The 20,991-nt window shown below is 41.1% G+C and overlaps 1 protein-coding gene across 3 annotated transcripts in view; it reads right to left on the reverse strand.

Moving 5' to 3' along the window:
* The window catches only part of LOC135260985 (ataxin-1-like), a 63,615-nt gene that overhangs the window by 30,495 nt on the left and 12,129 nt on the right, over positions 1–20,991 (reverse strand). The window contains exons 2-3 of one of the 3 annotated variants that reach the window (XM_064346803.1): positions 13,779–13,829; positions 8,062–8,171 (exon numbers count right to left, since the gene is read on the reverse strand). The exons of 1 other annotated variant lie outside the window; for it this stretch is intronic. The gene's annotated coding sequence lies outside the window, so the exon portion shown is untranslated. The remainder of the gene's footprint in view (positions 1–8,061; positions 8,172–13,778; positions 13,830–20,991) is intronic. One more of the 3 variants, XM_064346795.1, reaches the window with a different exon arrangement.

Genomic DNA, 20,991 nt, shown 5'->3' on the forward strand with positions numbered 1-20,991 from the left:
ATCCCATGTTGCTTTCAGTTTAGTGACTACCCTACTGTGTCATTGCACAGGCATTACAGAATACACTTTATACATGCTGCCCAATGAATAAAATAAATTTTAATTCAGACAAAAATGGACCTACAGTATATCATAAGGTTGAATATAAGTTGAAATCTGCCATGTCATTTTAATATAACTTCAGTTGCTATCCTAGCATACTTGATACAAAATGCTGGACCCCATATGAACAACTGTGGTCTAATGGGCCATTCACATATTTAAGACATAAGACTGCCGAATGACACAAGAAAACACATCACAAATTAACTGAAGATGAGAAATAAAAAATGTATTTAGACATTTGAACAGGGAGTTATTAGATGGACCGGAGGAACTAAATTTAATCAGTTTCTTGCCAGTCCTTTTTCTATGAATGGAAAACTCATCATCTTTGATATGGAGAAGCCATTTTCCAAGAGGATCTTCTGGTCATGAGTAATGACACAGTCAACTGAGAAGACCATGAACAATTGGTTAAAAAAAGAATGGGTTTGACTCTGTAATTCTAGAAGCAGCTGATTGTGGAACTAAAGACATATGGAAATGTTATACCTGTAGAGAAATCTGGTTTAGCAAGTTCAGGTAATAGTGCATGGGGTTTACTGTAATTTTTTTGTCCAAAGCTTCATTTAAAACCACTTGAACAACAATGAATAAAAAAGCTTTCATATACAAGAACCAAGGAATCCCCCTTCTACAAACATAAACACAAAGGAAATAAACCCTAGAGACCAAAAATGATAGGGTAGGAACTGAAAATGTGGCACCAGCAACAAACATCACCAATCACTTGTGCTTGTTGATGAATTAGATAACAAAAATCTTTTAGACAACCATGGCAAGCACTAAAAACACTGAGCCATGCCATAAATCCCCACCGCTCTGCAGTCAGAACCATAAAAGCCTGGCTCTGCGATTTAAAGACAACACATCCGTTTTGAATAATTGTTTAGAGGTCACTGGACCAGCATCTCAAAAATGTATCCCTTCCCCTGCCACAGTATAAGGTGTTTACCTGGAAATACTTAACCTAAAGCCATTGAAACCCACTGAGGTCTGATGCTGCCACTGACTCATTTTTAAAGCATTTATCCTCAGACAAAAGGGGAAACAAGGCTACACGGACTGAAAGGCACGTTATTTCTGCTCACAAATCCACACGCGTCCTTCAACCACCAACAACACAAAGCCTCATTGCTGCCATGCTGGCATGCTCGCCTCTGATTCCTTCAGTTGTTCTTAATGAGGAGAATATTTAATTAGGAATTAGAGGAAGATGGATTCTGGAATACTGTGGAGACACTCTGAAAAACCAGCCAGACTACAGTTTGTGTTACTCACACAAACAGCCAAATCTGAACATGCTTCTTGAAGGGACTTGTGACCATGCAGTGGCCTACAGGGGGTAGGCATACCAGAGATCATCCACCACGGTTTCCTGAATATTTATTGTCTGACCTGAATGACCTGCCCTATCCCTTTCTCAGTCTCAAGTATGTGACTAATTACAGTGTTTTAACATTGTTATGAATGCCTCCCACACAACAAATGTACTCCAGACCTGTCTCATTATCAAACAAAAAGAGCTAGTCATCTATTATTGAGAATGACCTGCTGCCTGTTACTACTGATTAAGAGCATGAGTGCTGAGCTCTATGAGTGCTCTGTCTGTTGGTGGCACCACTGTGAGCAACAATGGCTAAGAGGTGACAGAATGAGGGATTAACAAGAGAAAGATTTATAGTAAAGATCCTTTTCCTCTCTCTGCAGCAAGGCACCCAGCCTGTGTTGTGGCTCGGGAAGAAAATATCCGAGGGAGCAGCATGCTCTCCAAGCATGCGCTGAGAATACGAAAAGGCTGGCTGCCATGGCAACAGGACCACACCACATCTCCCAGGCCCTGTAAAAACAACGTGCCGCTCTGTGTGACATTGTAACTCTGGAAGCGTGGCTTTGAAACTGAGAGCACGGTCCACAAATCTGGAGTGCAGGTGGCACACACTTTACCCGTCAATGAATAATTTACCTGTAAATTAACACTTTGTCTCACCTGTAAATCAGTGCCTTAACTCCAGCTTTGCTTCAACACACTGGACTAGAGTCAGATTTATTCTGAGATTTTACTTTAACTTCTGTGCAAATACACACGCAAGCATACATGCACGCACGCTTGAACACACACACACACACACACAGATACACACACACAGACACTGCAATTTCCAAAAAAACATCTCAGTACTATACAAGCCTGTTGTAAAACTGAGGGTGACTAAACGTCAGAACAGAGCCTTGAGTTGTGCCAGTCTGGGTATCAAAGACATGCTATGATCATGGTTGACAGGGAGAGTAATGTCATGCACGCCCTGTTCTATACTGCCAAACTTAATGCAATCACATGAGGCTTGTCAGTACTGTTTAGGGCTACCACAGCCAGCACACTCCACTGGATTTTGATGTAAATGAGAAAAATAATTGAAACAATGTCCAGAAAATTTGCTTGATGTCCCTTCTTTCCATTTTTATTGTTACATTGTAATGGAATGTACAACTTACAAGCATTTATTTGTCAATCTGTCACACGATACAAAATGTGCCGAGAGTGGAGGTTTTGGTGCTCACTTCTCTTATCTGTGCTGATAGGCATCAGAATATAAGTCGATTAGGAAATCATGTTATAAAAAAAAAATATATAATATATAAAAATATATAATAAATAACAGGCAATGTTTCAATGCAAATACAAGAGTATATGGATGTATGGGTCAGAATAATCCCCCCAAAATATTGACTAAACAAATGCTTTCACTCATTTTAGAAATTACTGAACATGCACACAAGTACAAGTCAGGTAAGTGTTGATTAAATCCATGTTTGCAACCTAAAATGTGAAATCCATATGACACTTCCACAAGAGTGCTCTGTGACACAGCACTAATGTGGTAATGCACTTTATTTTCCTCTCTATCTTGCTGTCTATCCATCCCAATCTCTCTTCCCTGCTTTCTGTACCTCTGAATCCCCAACCTCTCTCTCTCTCTCTCTCTCTCATTCTCTCTCTCTGTAGATGACAGTGTTCTGTGTTACAAGCAATAAATGTAACATATATATAGATCAGATTGAAGAGCACTGAAATGATATGTTATAAAATGCCCACATTTCAGCATCTCTATTGTGAGAAACAGGGCAATACTCTGACAAGCTTCCATTTTGTAAGCAATTTAAGGCCATGGCTTTAGGCAACCTAATGCAATTCAGTCTCTGGCCAGTTGGCAAGGTTTAAATGACAACACTTCCCTTCACAGTGCCATTATCCACTGTTTCAGAAACTATTGCGTTTGCAAAGAAAATAACAAAACATGTTAGGTTCTAGATAGGGTTACACAATGCTGAGCTAGAGATGCATCATCTGATAAACCTTCTGTGACATTTATCGAGGTAATATACACATCTGAGGGAACTACACTAGAGCTGAAATCTCTGAATCTTGAAGAATCAAAATGAACACAGTCCTACGCATTTTAAAGATTTCCTTTATAATGAAAGATGGGTCTGCTTTCTGCAAAAGTGTGAGGGTGATGTGTGTGAAATGGGGATCCGTAGGAAAGCGCAGAATATAATCGATGCTTAGAAGAGTCAGACACCTAAGCTCTATATCCACCTCCAGAGGACAACACTAAACCATAATGTAGCTTGTGAACACACATACACATACACTAGAGTTGCCAGATGCCCAGTTTTGGACTGGAATATCTGATTTCTAAATTATATGTACAGGTCTCCAAATGATTTGTCCGGTTTTTGCCACAATCGGTTTCGGCATTCTCTACACCCCCGCCCCAGTCTGCAATCAGTGCAATCTGTTTTTGTTTTTTTCATATTTCTCAGCTTCGTAATGCTTCCTGGACATTCACTGGCACAACTCGGGTTCTTATGCAAACAAAACAAACACTAATAACAGACTCCAAAGGGAATAAAAAAACATACATACTAGATAGTGAAAGCATACTTGCAGTAAAGAAGCAATTTGAAGTATCTGTGTGTATATGTGTGTCTGCATCTGTGTATCCCACTATAGTCAACATTATAACAAGAGCAGCTGTATAAAGCAAGAGCAGCGCTAAATCTCTTGCTGCCACTGTACACCACAGACCAATAGATCCATTTCACCCATTCATCCATTCCTTGCTCCCTTCACCCTCAGACTAGGGAACAGGCCAAAAGAGGTGGGACAAGCTGGAGGGTGCCTGCTAGGGGACACACAGAGTAGATACCTTGTTTTGAGATTTGGCTCTGTCATCTCCAATACGAAAAGGAAGGAGATCTGAAACTTTCATTTTATTAAATTCCATGTCAAGACTGGTGGTTGCTGGGAAATTTGGCTCAGAGCATCAAGGCAAACTAGGAGCTTTGCTCCATTTAATGGGATGCCCTGGCAACAGACTCTGTTTTACAATAACAGTTGGAGACAACAGTATCCCTGGAGGTTTGGCAACAGCATGGTCAAGAAATACAAAAACAAAAAGCACATGTAATATCTTTTACATAATTGTGTTTGCCTTGTTTACTGCACACTGCATCCTCCCATGTTAAAAGATATTGTATCATTTTTATTGTATCTTTGCAAAAGTTCCCATGGACGCTAAAAATCCATTAGGAATAATGCACGCATTTGTCCCTGGTTGGGTAATTATCATCAGATTATGCGGGCAAAGATTCATCAATGCTTTTAACTGTAGTCAGTGTTTGAAACCATGGAAACATGTTTTGTCAGCTTCATGGGTTTCTGCTGTTTTTATCTGGAGATCTGCCGCATGTATCTACATTAATTGGAAAAACAGATGTCAGACAATATGATACAATATCACAATCACATATATCGCAATCACATTACCATAGCAATCTGTATATACTGGACTATTGAATAGATGGTGAAGTTTTTGAGGCCAACAGTAAATTTAAGGTGGTCGGTTTTGAAGGCAATACTTTTCCAGTGGCTGAGATGAGAGCCACCAGAGCAACTGCCAGAACAGCAAAAAATGTATAGCACACAGGTTGTGCCTGAGAGAATGAACTGCCTTAAACCTCACAGTTACACATGAATATAATCCATAGCTGCAGAGATAGCAACATATCAACAAGGACAGAAGATACTTACAGAACCCAATGCATAATCTTGTATGATATATCATTTATATTTTTATTGCATTTGTGGGCAAAGCACAAAGAAAATACTGCATAGCTGAATGGAAAATACAGGGAGAAAGGACTTTCTGTATAGCATTAATGGTGCTTTATTCAGAGCAATAAATCATGTCTCCTACAGTATTACAGTAGGCACTGGGAACCAGCAGAAGATGCTGGACTCATAAGCTTAAAGCCATTTCAGTGTGGGATGTGGAGTCTCATTCAGTTGAGAAAAATGTAATATGCGGCCCTTAGCTTTAACATGCAAATGTGGCCATCCTATAGGAACACTACAAAGTATATTTATATTCAATTCTGCCATTGTGTAATGTGGATTCCTAATCAAAATTGGTGCTGCAATAACACCATGAAGGGTTAAAGCAAAACTAGAGAACAAAAGGAACTGCCCAAGATCCAAAGCACCCCCCCTCCTCATCTGTGCTATAATTTATACATAGTTAAACCAAAATGCATAAACCATATAAAAGTGCCCTTAAGTAAAAACTGAGAATGTGCACTGTAACTATGTGTGAATTGTTTCATTACAAATCTAAAACTGTGGACTACACAGCCAAATCAAGAAAAAAATGTCTTTGTCCTAAACATTATGGAGCTCACTGTATATATTCAGCAACTGAAGCAATTCAGAATTAATACCATGAGAGGGTACAACCCCACCACCATACCTAAACTAGCAGCCTTCTGATTATAAGCCCAGTTCCATCAACACTACTTCAAGTATATTTTAAAACCACAGTACATTTGCAAGGTCTGTAGTGAACTCTGGGATATGTGGCAGTATGTTCCTAACATTCTTACTGTTCGCTTCCTGTCGTAAACTTGGGGGAGGTCAAGGCAAAGTCTTCTCTTTATGGATCACATTGCCAGTAACCAAGCCCCAGCCAATGAGGCTCTGGGGGCCATGGGGAGGAGGGGCAGCCCCTTATGTGTGGGACATGCTGTTAGAGCAAACAGTGCAGCCTGCTAATATAACTGCCAAAACTGGGGGTCCAAAGATATATTACTAATGCATCAGCACATGTTCATGCTCAATGCTGATTCAATTAAAAGGCTATTTACATTTTTGTTGTAAATAAATATGTTTTCACAACTCAGTTTTTTAGAACCTTAAGTCCTGGTGCAGGGCTTCAGTTGAACAGTGTCTGACATTTTCTTCAATACAGCTTGACTCCAGAAAGTCAGAACGCAGGAGCATTCCCTCTGCTGGACAATAACCATTTGCAGTAAATGCTGTTCTAGCGTATTCATGATTTCAGTACTACACACAAACAGCAGGGGGCAGTAGAGATGAACATATGTAACAATCCAATCCAGCGTTAAAGCTATATATTGCTGCCTCATCAAATAGAGCAGCGGGGAAAAGAAAAATCTCCATTTTGTGTAAAATTTAGCAAAATACTGATGTTGTCATTGTGATGTCAAATGTCTTGGACAGCCACACCCGAGCATAGACCAATCATTCACCAAGTTCCCTTTATATTAAAGTAGATCAATAAATGTGTGGTAAATACAAGACGCTTTGTATTCGCTTTATTCTGTCAAATAGTAGAGCCACCCCAGGAAACTCTAAGGTGATTTAATCTTCGTACCATAATAAGAGAACCCCTCACCTGGTGACTTCTAAAACCCGGCATCATTTTTTCACACTCACAAAATTCATAAAGGATCCATTTTCATCCTAAACAGAGCCCGATCTCCCCTTTGTTCACTGTGCAGACGGAGTGGACCCATCCTGAACACAGTCAGCATGAGGGTAGGGCTGTTTTGTAAACAGCGAAGCTGTCTCCAGGCAGAACCCAATTTCTCTTTTCCAACACTCAGGGGTAAAGTCAAGCGATGGAATGACTTCACAGAGCATGAATTATAGCTTAGCAGAACCCACTGTAATCCTGAGCGGAAGGCTGATCGGTTGAAAACAGGATTGCCATTGTGCCACGAGCACGGCTCTGTTAGGAACGCACCAGAGCCTGTAATTAAGAACATACCTCTTTAAGAGATGTGAGATGTGAGAGTAAACATTGTATGAATGCTGGGTAGTGACCTGGGCATGTAACATGGAGGATGTAGGCTTGATTCTCAGGTAGGATGCAGGGGCCTTTGAGAAAAAAATGTCCTTATCTGGAATTTATGCAGCGAATATCCAGCTATATAAATATATTACATATGAAAAGAAACGCTGTCTGAGTCACCCCGGCCATTAGCTAAGCAAGAGAATTTACACTTGGTTAAAAAAAAATAGGAATAATGAAACTAGAAAAAAAAACTGATAGACTGCACAATACGGCAGTTAAAAACAAATCACCTGATTCAAGTATGCCCCTGAGTATTTGTCTCGCCTTGTTTCATAAAAACAAGGACAAAAAAGCTGACATTTTAATACTGTGGTTTCCCACTGATACTTTCTGCGCTTTACTGGTTGAGTATGTGCTAAAAATCCCACATTAAATGTGCATAATACCCCCGGTCTTACCTCTGCTTTCTAATTTACATCCTCTGTCTAACTCAGGACCATTCTCATAATTCAGCAAGAAAACAAAGGGGCCAAACCAGGCCCTACTGCAGCCTCTGAGCACCCAAACATTCCCATTCTGACTGTGTGCACCAATCACAATTCCTGCTGTATGCTCCAAGAACTGCCTATGTAGGGATCTTTTGGTATAGCACAGTAAACCTCAGCCAATTTAAACCAATCCTGACAAGTTTGCCAAGCCATTATTCTGACTCCAAAAATTATGTGTAAAAAGCTTGAACTGTTTCTGGGCCAATGACTAAAGACAGGTTGAAAGGGAGATGAGAAGATTACGGTCTTACCACATTTGACCAAATCCTCTGGCTCAGGTCTCCCTTAGTTGTGTTGACGGGTAGGGTATCATTAGTGGGAAAGGCCCATGGATGTCCTCACCAGAACCAGGCAAACAAGCCTGGAGAAGCACAGAAAAGTTACATTTACCAGCACAAACAAACAACACACCGACATACACACACATACAGTACAAGCACTCATAAACACACAATCTCTGGAGACTTAGCCCATAATCAGGCTTCTTAAAGGAGTAAAGAGGGGGAATACCCATAATTAAAGCTATGCACAATGCTCCCTTAATTTCAGGTGTAAGAGAAGCTTCACGTGTTTGAAATGTGTGCATTTCTGAAGAGCCTTGGCAATGACTCACTGTCACTCCGGGATTAATTAAATTAAGCAATTATGACAAAGATGGCAGCTGACGGTTTTATACCTTCGATTCGGCGACCGTGTGTGTGCGTGAGTGTGTGCGTGCGTGCGTGTGTGTGTGCATGTACGTTCTGCCGGCTGAAACACACCAATAGTCATAGTGTTAACCAGGAAGTGACTAACAATGACAGTAACAGAAAGGTTGTGCATGTGCCCTGGGCAACGTGCACTTCCTCTTTCTGCTCAGACAAGCTTTCCATGTGCCACAAATTCTTGGAGACATATTTAGTTAAGAATATGCACATTTTGTGAGTGAAGCTGACAAGCCCTTGAGTCAATTTCTTGATTTTGGTTCACAAACAAATTGATCATTTGTGCATTGTAATTTTGACAGATTTCATTTAGGTAAATATGAAACATACGGGAACTAAAATAAAAAGGCACCGACCAACAGGAAATCCAAAGAGCACTATTGTAACTTTCGTTTTGTTGCTTTGATTCTCCTTCTGTTCCCTGAGTTTTGGATTAATATCACCAGGCAGCCAGAATGTACAATCAATAGCTGTGTAATAAAACTTTAGATGCCATGGGTCCACTGTAATCCAACCGAATGTCACAAAGATAATGCCTTCTGACAGGACAAAAACCTCTCTCCACCTGGTCACATGACCTTCCTATGACAGCAGAGTCAATCTCTCTCTCAAAGATCCCCGTCCTCCCTGTCTTTTATACTGCATAACAAAGTAAAAAGTTAGCCAAAAAAAAGGAAACTTGAGAAGAAATGAGATCTGATAGGCCAATCAAATTGGCCCTGATTGCTTCTGTAAACCACCAATACCATCCACAAGGGACACATAAATATGCTCTAAAAATGTTTAAGCATGTGCCTTATAGCAATTATGTACAGTATTAACACATTTATATATTCATTCATGTATTCATGTTTTTCAAAAGGTTTGGTAGGGTTGAGTGCCCTTCTTCTTTGACAGGAGGAAGACCTAAAGAATCCTGGTTTTGGTCTTACTAGTCACATTTTCATTTCAAGCCAGAATTCCCATTTCAATACACTGTAGTTAGCAGCACTCATTGCAAAGGCCATTGTTTGTCATTTCTGACTCCCTGTTATGTTACATATCCAGCACAAACCAGGGATAAACGCAGACCATGTGCTCTGATGTCCAAGGAGCATACTCGCAGCTCCTCAAAGCAACCTTACATATTAAATGGCTTTTACGATGTTGCTTTGTGAAGGCAGGCAGACTTAAGACAAAGGAAGAGCAACAGTGAGCTGGGGAACCCAGACAGGGTGGGTCTGGAGACGTGAGAAACCACACGGCGTTTCAGGATTAGCAGTGCCTTGTGGGAAATAAATCCATAACATGGTATTAAAATGGCAGGGAAGGGAAGAAAAAGGGAAGAGGAAGACAGCAGTGAGGAGATATTGCAACGCTGGCTGAAACATTTAAGATTTCTTTTTTAAGCCTACCCAGCATGCTTTGCTTGCCATTGCCCAAAACTGATATGCTGAAGATTTTTCATTTTGATAAAATTGTTTTTGTCCTGCAATCAGACAGAAAATTAATTAGGGGAAAAAACACTGCCCAAATTGTACAGGAAAAGTGGTTCACAAATTCTATTAACTATATAATTATATAAATAGACAAGGGAGTACTGCTGACACAATGTCCGATTGCAATGAATCTGGCTAGATCTACTGACTGTGGGGAATAATACAACCTCCATACAGCCCTAAAACATCTGTTGGTTAAATAGGGCCTCAGTCACAATCCAATTGTTCACTTAAATTAATGCCTACCCCATGAATTTTTCCTCTCCTCTAGCTATTCCTCTTCTCCTGAGAGAACAGTCACATTATTAACCTTGGTTTAATTAAAACCAGCTCTTCTCACCTACTGCAGTGGCAGTAATTAAAGCCTCCACTTGTGGCAGACAAACACAAACCAATCCATGTACTGTAAAACTCAAACGAAACTACAGCAAGCTCCATAATCTATGGGACAAATACATATTTTCTTGGGTTAGCTTTGTACTCGACAATTTTAGATTTCAGGGTACCATAATATTTGTGACATATTAATGTTATGTGAATGAAAGTAGTCATGTTTTTCATATTGTCACATATCCTTTGCACGCAATGACTCTTTGAAGTCTGTGACCCATAGACATACAGTAACCAAGTGATGCTCAGCCAGGCTTATATTGCAGCCACTTTCAGCTCCTGCTTGTTTGCGGTGCTAGGTTTTCTCTTCAGCATATGAAATGCACATTCAGTTGGATTCACAGCAGGTGAATTACTTGGCCAATCAAGAATGTTCTAGTTTTAGGCTTTAGCTGTATGTTTGGGATCATTATCTTGCCGTAGGATGAAGCATCATCCAATGAGTTCTGAGGCATTTGTTTGAACTTGAGCAGAGGCGCCTGTACACTTCAAGATTCATTTTGCTACTGGTATCAGCAGTTGGCATATGTCTCCCTGATACAGAATGAGGGGGGAAGCCTTGTGTTTAAATATGCTTAAATTCTGCAAAGTTCAATCAAAACAATTCAATCAACCCATAAAAGAAACCTTTACTTTAGATGCCTCTCACACAGAAAACCACACATTTTCAGTTACCATGCATTTACAACAGACAAGTAGGCCGACAGCACTTGAAATTACTGGTGATTGTTTTGTCTTTTCCACACAATAAAAATGCTATGATTCTCTCTTCTGCTGTTGGGACTGAGATAGAAAGATGCACAGTGAAAAGTGAGATAGAAGGTCACTGTGAGATGGAGTGAAAACAAAATATATTCAGTATTCAGTTTGTGCTTAGAATTCCCCCACACAGACACAGCACACAAGGGATTGTATTTTTATTTTCATTCTTCCTTAATTTTGTTCAGTGTTGAAAGGCAAACAGCCATATGTGAAGCCATAGACTTTCAATGACAGCTTACCCAGATTCCTCACAGGAGGACTGGAGTAGAACCGCCCACAAAACTCCACACTCATGCCATTGCTACAGTATCCATTACGTATTGCATTTTTTTTTCTGAAAATGGCCAGACAGGAAACAATTTTTCACTGTTGTATGGTAATACAGCTGCATTTCAAAAGGTTCCCACTAGAGGGAGAAGAGAAAGAGAGATCTAACAAAGTCATTGCAAGCGTTGCCTAGTCTGGTTTATGAAAGGATTCCGGATTTGGTCAGGACACCAGGTTTAACACCTGCTCTGTAATAATGATGGCGATGATTTTCCTGGGAGGGCCCACGTCCAAGTATTAACCTAGCTTCAAACTTTGCCTCAGCTGGAAAGAAAGGACAATGGCAGTATTGCCACACACAGTCCCCTGTCATAGCTCAGGCACTTCCTGTGGTTTTCTCTCACTCCTGTGGGACTCTCTAGGGCATACAACACCATAACATTGAAAGGAATTTTCCTCTGCTTTCCCACCAAACTGTATTTCCTTCTCATGCAACAGTGCACAATCAAGAGAGAGCACCAACATCAAAACATCCACTTACTTATTTATATAAGGTTCTAAATCCCTCTAGACATGTTGCCTGAGGCTGTTATATCAAACCATTAAATGTTTGTTTACTCTGATATGAATTATGCCTGTAGTAATTAAACCACTGCTTGGGGAGAATAGATCTAGTGGTCTGAATGGTGATTAATGTTCTAAAACTCTCCTAATTCACAGAAGCTCCTGGGGTAGGAATGATCACGAGTTACCAGTAGATTAATCAACTAATGTAACAATCAATCAAATCGACATTTTAAGCACATGACAATACTGTGGTTTAAAAACAAACCCCCAGAAAATACAACCCAAAATTAACAATTTGGACCACCTGGAAGAAACAAGAAACAGCGTAACAAAATCAGCAGCTGATCATTTTCACTGAAAAAGTGTTTTGTTCTGCTGAAGTAAAACAAACAGGGCCATTACAATTAAAACAGATTTACCAATTCAAGACAACCCCTGTCAAAATTATTCTTCATAGATAGCCTTTAAGTAATGCAACAGTCCAGTGACATCTTTCATTTTCCAAAAATATTCTCTCCAAATTTTTCAACGAACAGAGAGAAATTGTTAGGAGACTCAATATCAATGACAGTGTGCCTAAGGAACTGGACGAGGTCATCATATTACACCATTTCAAATTGTTGCATCTTCTTTATAGACATGCACCTCAGGGTCAAGGGATCTTATATATTTTGCTGCATATGTGTTTATATCCATACAGGGATGATGTTCACATAGAAGCTCACATAGGTAGTCACTTCAAAAACACAACCTTATTTTGTGCAAGTGATTCTTGTGTATGTGGGCGTGGTTATGTAGACTTTCTGTGACTCCTGCCTCCCCAAACACAGAGCAGCTGATTCCTGTTGGCCAAGACCCAGAATATTTTGTCTGCCATATTGCGTAACGGATGCATAATCCCAAGTCTAGATAAACGGATGTATAGTCTAGATAAATCTTGAGCACTTCAATCATATAAAAAATGTCATGTAATCTTCTGACATGTGCCTTGAACATCATTACCCCTATGCCTTTTTTTACTCTTAGAAGCAATTTCCCACATACTAAAGGGTCTGAGGCAAGCACCTTTAAAAAGGCCCATTAATCAAAATGACCAGTATCCTCTTTGTATTTTCAGGAGAGCTTTCATTCAGAATTATGTAGGAACTGTCAATATACATACACCAGACAGCAGCGTTCTGGGCTTTCCTGAGCAAGGAGAACCACTTTGTAGGGCACAATTACACAGACAGCAGCGGGAATACAACACTAGGAACAGCACAGGCTGAGAACTGCAGGCCAAGAAGACATCAGACAGCCAGCGTGGATTATGTCTTCATTAAAGCTGTTGTGCCAGCGGTTATTAACAAAGCAGGAGAAAGACTGATCTGTAACATGGACAGGCTCTGTGAGAAAAACATGTACTGTGACCTTCTATCTCACTTTCGCTCTCCATCATTCTGTCTCAGGAGTCCAGATTCAAACGAGCTTTATTAGCATGGCAAAAAAAAGTTTGTGGCCTTGACAAAGCATTTTAGGCATAAACCTATGGATATAGAGAAAAATCAACCCTCCATACATCACAGAGATTTAAATCTGTAACGGCTGGGGATGGATGCTTGATAATATGTGCACATTATAGGACTGTCCCAAAAAAAATGAAAGGGAGGATGTTTACATTTTGGCCATTTTCCCAAAATTTGATTGTTTTTTTTCTGCCCTCCTAAATTCATTCAGTTACTGTCGTTAACACCCAGCTCTGTTTTCTCTGAAACATGGAGGCAGACGATATGATTACACATTGAAAATAAGCACACTTACACAGCCTGGAGCACTCAGAGTGATCACCACTCATTCCCCACCTCCAGAACCCTGCAGAACAAGACAATCCCACATCAATCCAATCTATACAACAGAAACAGCACTGAAGAGCAGGTCGGGCACTGATTGAGCGATTAGGCCTGGCTCGCAGTTGGATTTCCAACTGATCCCAAGGGTGTTGGATGGGGTTAAGGTCAGGGCTCTCTGCAGGCCAGTCAAGTTCTTCCACACTGTTTTCAACAAAACCATTTCTATATGGACCTCGCTGTGTGCCCAGGGGTATTGTCATGCTGAAACAGAAAAGGGCCTTTCCCAAACTGTAAGTACAGAATCGTTTATAGAATGTGTGCTGTAGCATTAAGATTTGCCTTCACTGGAACAAAGGGGCCTAGCTCAAACCATGAAAAACAGCCCCAGACCAAGGAGTGTCCACATACATTTGGTCATACAGTGTACATAAATACATTTATTGAAAAAGCTAAATGAATTGACCTGTGCATGGCCTGCTAGAACTAGTGATAGCAGGCTACAGTTATTGCATGGATTTTCAAAGATGTGTGAGGATAACCATTTTGATCTGAGGTAAACCATAACCACAACAATAAATAGTCCAGGCAAATGACAAATGTGTTGGCTTGTTTCACATGCAAACTAATTAGACAACAGAGCTGCAGGGATTTGTCTCCACTCTCTTTTTTGCTTAAGCTTATGAAACAATTCCAAAGGAGAAAAAATGTAGCAGTGGAGACAGAATGAATTAATTACAAATGAGTGGCCAAATTTCAATAAATTATTTAGACCTGACATTTATATTGTCTGGTCGGGGCCACAAACCAGACATTCCGGTAAAAACCGGGCATGTGCCAACTCTAGTCACCTGTAATGTTGAACTCGTCACTAGCTAACAGTTACAGCAGCAGCTATTATATTGTGCAAAATGGCTAAAATGACTACCTTCACTTGACTTCCTTGTATGTATGCTACCCTCATCTCAAGGATTCTTCTGTGGGTAGCATAAATGCATATCTATGGTGGGTAGTCTAGCCAAAGGTCTGACCTCGGAACTGTATCAGTTCTGTTTCTCACAGAGGTCACGGAGCTGAGTGTACATAGGAACTGGAGAGGGTAGGAGGGGGCAGGCGGTGAAGCCTAGGAAATAAAGGGAAACAGCCTCTACTATGCACATTGCAGGCAGAAGAGCTTGCTGCCCATTGAATTCAATGTAGAAAACCAAGGTGATATAGCAAACAAAGAAAACCTTATCGGTCATTTTTTTTTGTGATAATAAATTTCATTATGTACAGCAGATTGTAAAACAGTTGTTTTGATCCAAAAGTTTTGGGAGAATATTCAATAAATGTACATATTTCATATGAGAGTCTTCCTCCAACTCCACTCAATTCAAGCTCAGCTGTAGTTTGAGGTGCGAAAGGAAGCAGCTGGTGACACCGTGTGTTTCTGCGGAGAAGCGCAGACGTCTACACTGTCCTGAATCGGCAGCGGGGGTCACGCTTGAACATGGCTGCGGATGCAGATTTGTTGCTGTGTTGGGTTAGATGTCAAATCCCACTCATGGACATCCAACCCTGCTCCTCCTACTTCCTACAGTCAGATGCATGTGCAGACAGCTAATTTAATATAGCCATGGCACAGGCACCGCCAGTGTTGTTATTGAACCACTCTTGCCTAATTCCCAAGTGTTTCACTTTTGCGTACACAAAATGTGTAGGCTACTGTATATAGTTTATATCATCAGTGGGTTTGTTTTGTTGTTTGGCATCCCAACCAGCCTCATTTGTAGGCCAATGTTCCAAGATGTTTGCAGTGTTTTAATAATGCTTGTTTATCAATGTAGTGAGTTTTAGAGTACTCACGTTGTGCTTTAGTTAGGCTTGCTAGAATTTAGGTGAAAGCCTAATGTCTGCTTAGATTAAGAAAATCAAGGAGAAGAAAGAAAAGAGATTCTGGTGCTGTTAGCTCCTTATGTTACTCTTTTAAAAGAACGAGGCAGCAAACTTGCCATGTAAGCACAGCATCATAGCAAGTGAGCAACGGTTAGCTAATGACTGGCTATTGTTAGGTATACCAGCACATACACACACACACACACACATACACACACAGGCATGCACACACACACACTCCCACACACAAACAAGAGCTAAAGAGCTGTGGCAAGTTAAATGGTACTTGACTTCAAAGTTGTTATAATAACTGTGCAAGGGATGCAGCTGTCGGTGAAAACGCATCCTTCCACGGGAGCGCCAGAGAATGCCCCGGCTGTGAGCAAGCTGCCTTCTCATTCCACACGCAGCCGACTGAAGACTGGAAAATCACACTGGTGCGAATTCACGCAATACGGCCAGACAGATCTAGGCCTCACACAGGCCAGATTCCTTGTTATGGACAAAAATTTCAGATCATAATTCAGTCCTTTCAGGTAAAAATACTCCCTCGGCACTCGCCCACACAATGAAGCACTACGCCACGCACACCTACATTATTAACCCTTACGCCATGACAAAAACGCACACAGCACCCTGTCCAAGGCCACCACCACCATGCCAACTGGTCACCGTGGGGAACTGTGGGACATTAAGCACGTAGGGAAGGCCACTCCAGTGCCCTCCAGCATTGCAGAGAGCAGTAAGCACTCCCCTTCCCCTCCCCTCCTCCTCCCTCCTTTACTCCCACACTCCCTCTCTCCCACACGGAGGAGTTCTCTATTCTAAGCCTTACTCTGATCTCTTATTTATCCACAGCTAGCTCTCCTGCAAAAAGCCCCTCGGGCCACTGTTCATTCCACTCCATTGGTGAATTAAAGAGACACAGCTCTCTCTCTCTCTCTCTCTCTCTCTAGCTCTTTTGCCTCTTTTCTCTCCTTCCACCTCTCTCAATTAAATTCTGTTTGTTTTATCAACATGTCCAACATACTTGGACCAATTATCACAGGACAAGAACACAATAATACAACCGCAGATTATTTTACAGTGCAAATAAATAGGTGTAAGAACAGAATAGAAATGAAAAGACTGTCCAACTCGCTTTCAAAATGCAAGCCAAAAAAGAGAGGGAGGAAGATTAATGAAGGGACAGAGAAAAGAGGTGTCATTAATACAGCAGGACAGGGGGTAGACAAGACCCTTTATCACCATCTCTGAGAAATACAGAGATAGTATAGAAAAAAAGGGATTCTGAAGAAAGTGACCCTGCCTCTCATTGCATTTAAACAGGTCTAAACCCCAGCCGCTCACTGAAAACAAAGATCTTACTGCAGGGGTGTCAAACTGAATCCCAAGGGGGCCGCAGTATCTGTGGGTTTTTGTGTTTTTCTTTCAGTCAGCTGCCACTTAAGGCCTTGAGAACAAGGTGTGTAGATTATTTAGCCAATAAATGACTTAAACACTTGTCGAGAACACCCCAAAAACCAGCAGACACTGCGGCCCTCCGGGACTGGAGTTTGACACCTGTGTCCTACTGTCAGGACAAAAAGAGGAGGTGCAGTGTGATGCTACTGCACTGCACCTCCTGTGGGGCTTTGCACCTCCCTGAGACCACCTCTCTCATGTTAGCCAGCGAAGCCCTGGTGGCAGGGCTAGTGAGTACTGGATGACAAATGGGTCACCGTGACAACAAAAAGAACAGTGATGAGCCACAACGATGATTGATGATGCATGCAAGAGCAGTTAAGCCTGGCCTCTTGAAAACACTAAAACAGTGGTACAGTATGAAGCAGCTCAGTTTTGGCATTCAAGACCAACACAGCAATTTGTACCTATACTAATGCGCTGCTGAGTAGGATCTTTTTTTCATTTATAGATTTTCACTGCCATATAGCACTACATCTATATGGTTTTCAATATTGCTGCTACAATGCGAAAACAATGTACATAAAATTCATATGAACTAAATCAAAAGAATTTAACTGAACTTGAGAATGTATCCGGTCAAAAATTCAATAGTGGCTCAGTCTAAGCAAACCACACACTTAAAATAAAAGGACCAACCTTACTGCAGATAGTATCTTTAATGATAATAGTAACATTAAAGGTGTAATAAGGATATTTCTGTCAGTCTCATCAATGTGAGACTAGAGGTTAGGCCTATAACCTGTGAGGTGTTGCCAAAACAGCAGATTCAGATAGATTATCTGATGGCTTCTGTCAGCCAGTGCTCTGGGATGCAGAGGCATCTTTATGTTGAATTTTGTTATGAATAAAGTTGCGGACAGTGAGGCGGCAGTGTTACATCTTTGGTCTGAAGAGGTGCATTGTGGGCCTACCCCTTGTCCATTTAGATGAGTGGACCTCTGCAGACTCACAATGATGCTCTGTTCTGCAGACATAAAGATGAGGTCTCAACCCCCTCATGAGAAAAAGAAATGAAGAGGCCTGAAATGAAGGAAAGTGATCAAACTTTCCAGTAAACAGCGTAGAGCAAACAGCATGTCTCATCGGAGAACAAATGCCTTTTCAAAAACAGCTATCCTCGGAGTGCCTCTTGGAGCTGCAGAAATTGTATAACTAGAATGTGAGAAAGATTTCAAAAAGTGACCCTCATTAAAATATCAACTATGATTTATACAAGACACTCATGTCAGACATGCTTTATTGAATATTATCTTCTTGTACACAAAATAATGTAATAGCTGGAACAGCAATACCATGAAGTTAAAACAAAAAATCCATGAATAAAACTATGAGACAGTTCAGTTGTGTTGAATTAGGAAAAACCCTTCCTGATGAGCAGTGTGATTCATTTTTTGGCAGTTTGGTGTGGTTTTGAACAGAAAGGCATCACTAAAATACTTTCATCCCATTCACGTCACCCACGCAAATTCTGCAAAGGCCCAGAGTGAAGAGGGGGGGATAATAACTACATACTATTAGCTGAATAAACAGCAGAAGAACATAACAAAAATACAATTTACAAACAAAAAAATACATTTTCCCAAGACTGTATACAAGACAAGAAGTCTTAAACTATGTATGTACGTTTTACTTAAATTATCTATAAAAATCATATGAACGAGTCTTTTCTACATTAACTGAATGACAACGAATCAAGTGCAATTAAACAGCTACAGTAATCATATGTTTTTGTGAGCACAAACATCAGTCATAAACATCAGAACAAGGGACTGATACTGATCCACACACTTTGTTCATGACAAATGACTGAGATACAATGTGCCGGAACACAGGTACAGACCTACGCATACACAGACTCTGCAGTCAGAGGGTCAGCTCTGTCAGGGTAATTGGTCTGTGTGCTGGAGGAGCCATGAGTGATCATGGCTTGCTATGCCACTGGTACACACTCAAGGGCCCTGGATGCCTGAGAAAATCTGATCACCTGATGTCGTTCTGCCAATTGTTTGTACTGATTTATTTATTTTATTATTTTTTATATTTATTTAACAATTATTTTTATTTTTGGTTTCATTTTTGGTAATAGTCAAAGTCTCTCTCACACAAATATACAAACACACACGCACACACACACACACACACACACACACACATAAATGCGTGTGTGGGTGGGTTGGGAGGTGATTGGAAAGCTTGCATGTAAATGGAAGACCTCAATGGTGGGGTTATAAATAGCTTCTTAGTGTAGCTGACTGAGAATATGTCTCTCTTGTTTAAAGGAACATACACCTCCCTCTGTTTGTTTCATACTGGGAGGATCAAAATCATATACAGCTTTTCTGCATAAGGTCTGTCCCTCCAGAGAAAACAGTGTGGATCTGGCTCTGCTACAGCTTTACACCCATTCAGCTTCAATGCTGCAGAATCTTTGAGCAGAACTGATGCTTGCATATGGGCAACACATAGTGTTGTAATCTACATATGAAACCGTAGCAGAAACTGTGATTTGTAATCGTAAAGAAATGGCACAAAGGCATGCCTTGGCTTCACGAAAACCTAATTTGTACAATTACACATAAACACACGCAGACATGCACACACGCACGCATATACACACACACACACACACACACACATACACACACAAATGTGTGATGCAGAATAAAGGGTACATTTTAAACACTATCAGACTCTCATGCTTGCAGTAAGGTGGTTCTGTACACTCATATAGCTAGGTAATTTCATGCAGTCATGTTCCTTAATTAGAGCTTTCCATAGGGAGTGATTAACTGTGACAACCATAAACTATTGATTTAATATTTCTGAAGCATATACATAAACAGACCAACACAGGGAATAAACAAACGATTATGCTTTCTGCAAGGTTAACAGAGGCCCGTTCTATGCATTCTCTAGGAAACAGCTGGGCATAGCTGAAGCAGTGTGAAGCGCTTTACTATCTGTGATTACACACAACATTTAAGCAGGGAGAAAATACCCCGAATGTCACTGACCAAAAGGAAGGGCTGACTGCACCCATCAGACTGTAGAATGCTGAACGCGGTTAGCGTAGTCCGGATAGCGGCAGTGCACACCCCTATCGAGGGGGCACCCTGGAACAAAGCCTTTGAGGCTGCCACACGCCTGGCGGACAGTGTGTGATACTGAAGGTGGGCCAGGAAGGCGAGACCACTCATATGACAAATTAATCAATGCCACCCTCCAGTGGGACAGCCAGCTTTTTAAAGGGGCATGCCCAACACCTCGGTTTCATAACAGACAAAAAGCTGCGCCATTGGTCAAAGTGTGGGTTTTATCTACATACACAGCAAGTGGCCAAACCGTGCATTACAGGGTGACAATCCATACCTGAAGTGACGGGAGGAAGATGAAAGGCAGGTAATCTAAGGATCATGCCGTGTTGGAGGGAGACTACCCCTGGCATGAAATACAGTGAGGCTCAGTTTCACCTCTAAACCATGTGGCCTGAGCCTGAAAGGGCCTGTGTGGGAAGATAAGCTGTGCACTCAGTACATGCTTGCCTGATGTAAACAGAAATGCAGTATTCACAAGAAACTATAAGTCAGCCTCATGCAGAGGTTTAAATGGTGCCTGTGAGGGAGCTGTACCATCATCAGTGCCACAAAGCCTACTGCACCTCTCTAAGGTAGGTGACTTCTGTCCACAGTGCCCCTCCAAGCAAAAAGAACTGCACGGTGACCGTCCACTTGATTTGCAAAAACAGCACCATTGCTATCCTCAACCCCCTGGGGAAATATGGATAGGTCTGTGGCCAGTGGCTCACAATTGGCAGTTACCCTCAGTTTAAGGATGGCTTCACT

This window comes from Anguilla rostrata, chromosome 1 (assembly GCF_018555375.3).
Source record: "Anguilla rostrata isolate EN2019 chromosome 1, ASM1855537v3, whole genome shotgun sequence".
Taxonomy (NCBI): Eukaryota; Metazoa; Chordata; class Actinopteri; order Anguilliformes; family Anguillidae; genus Anguilla; species Anguilla rostrata.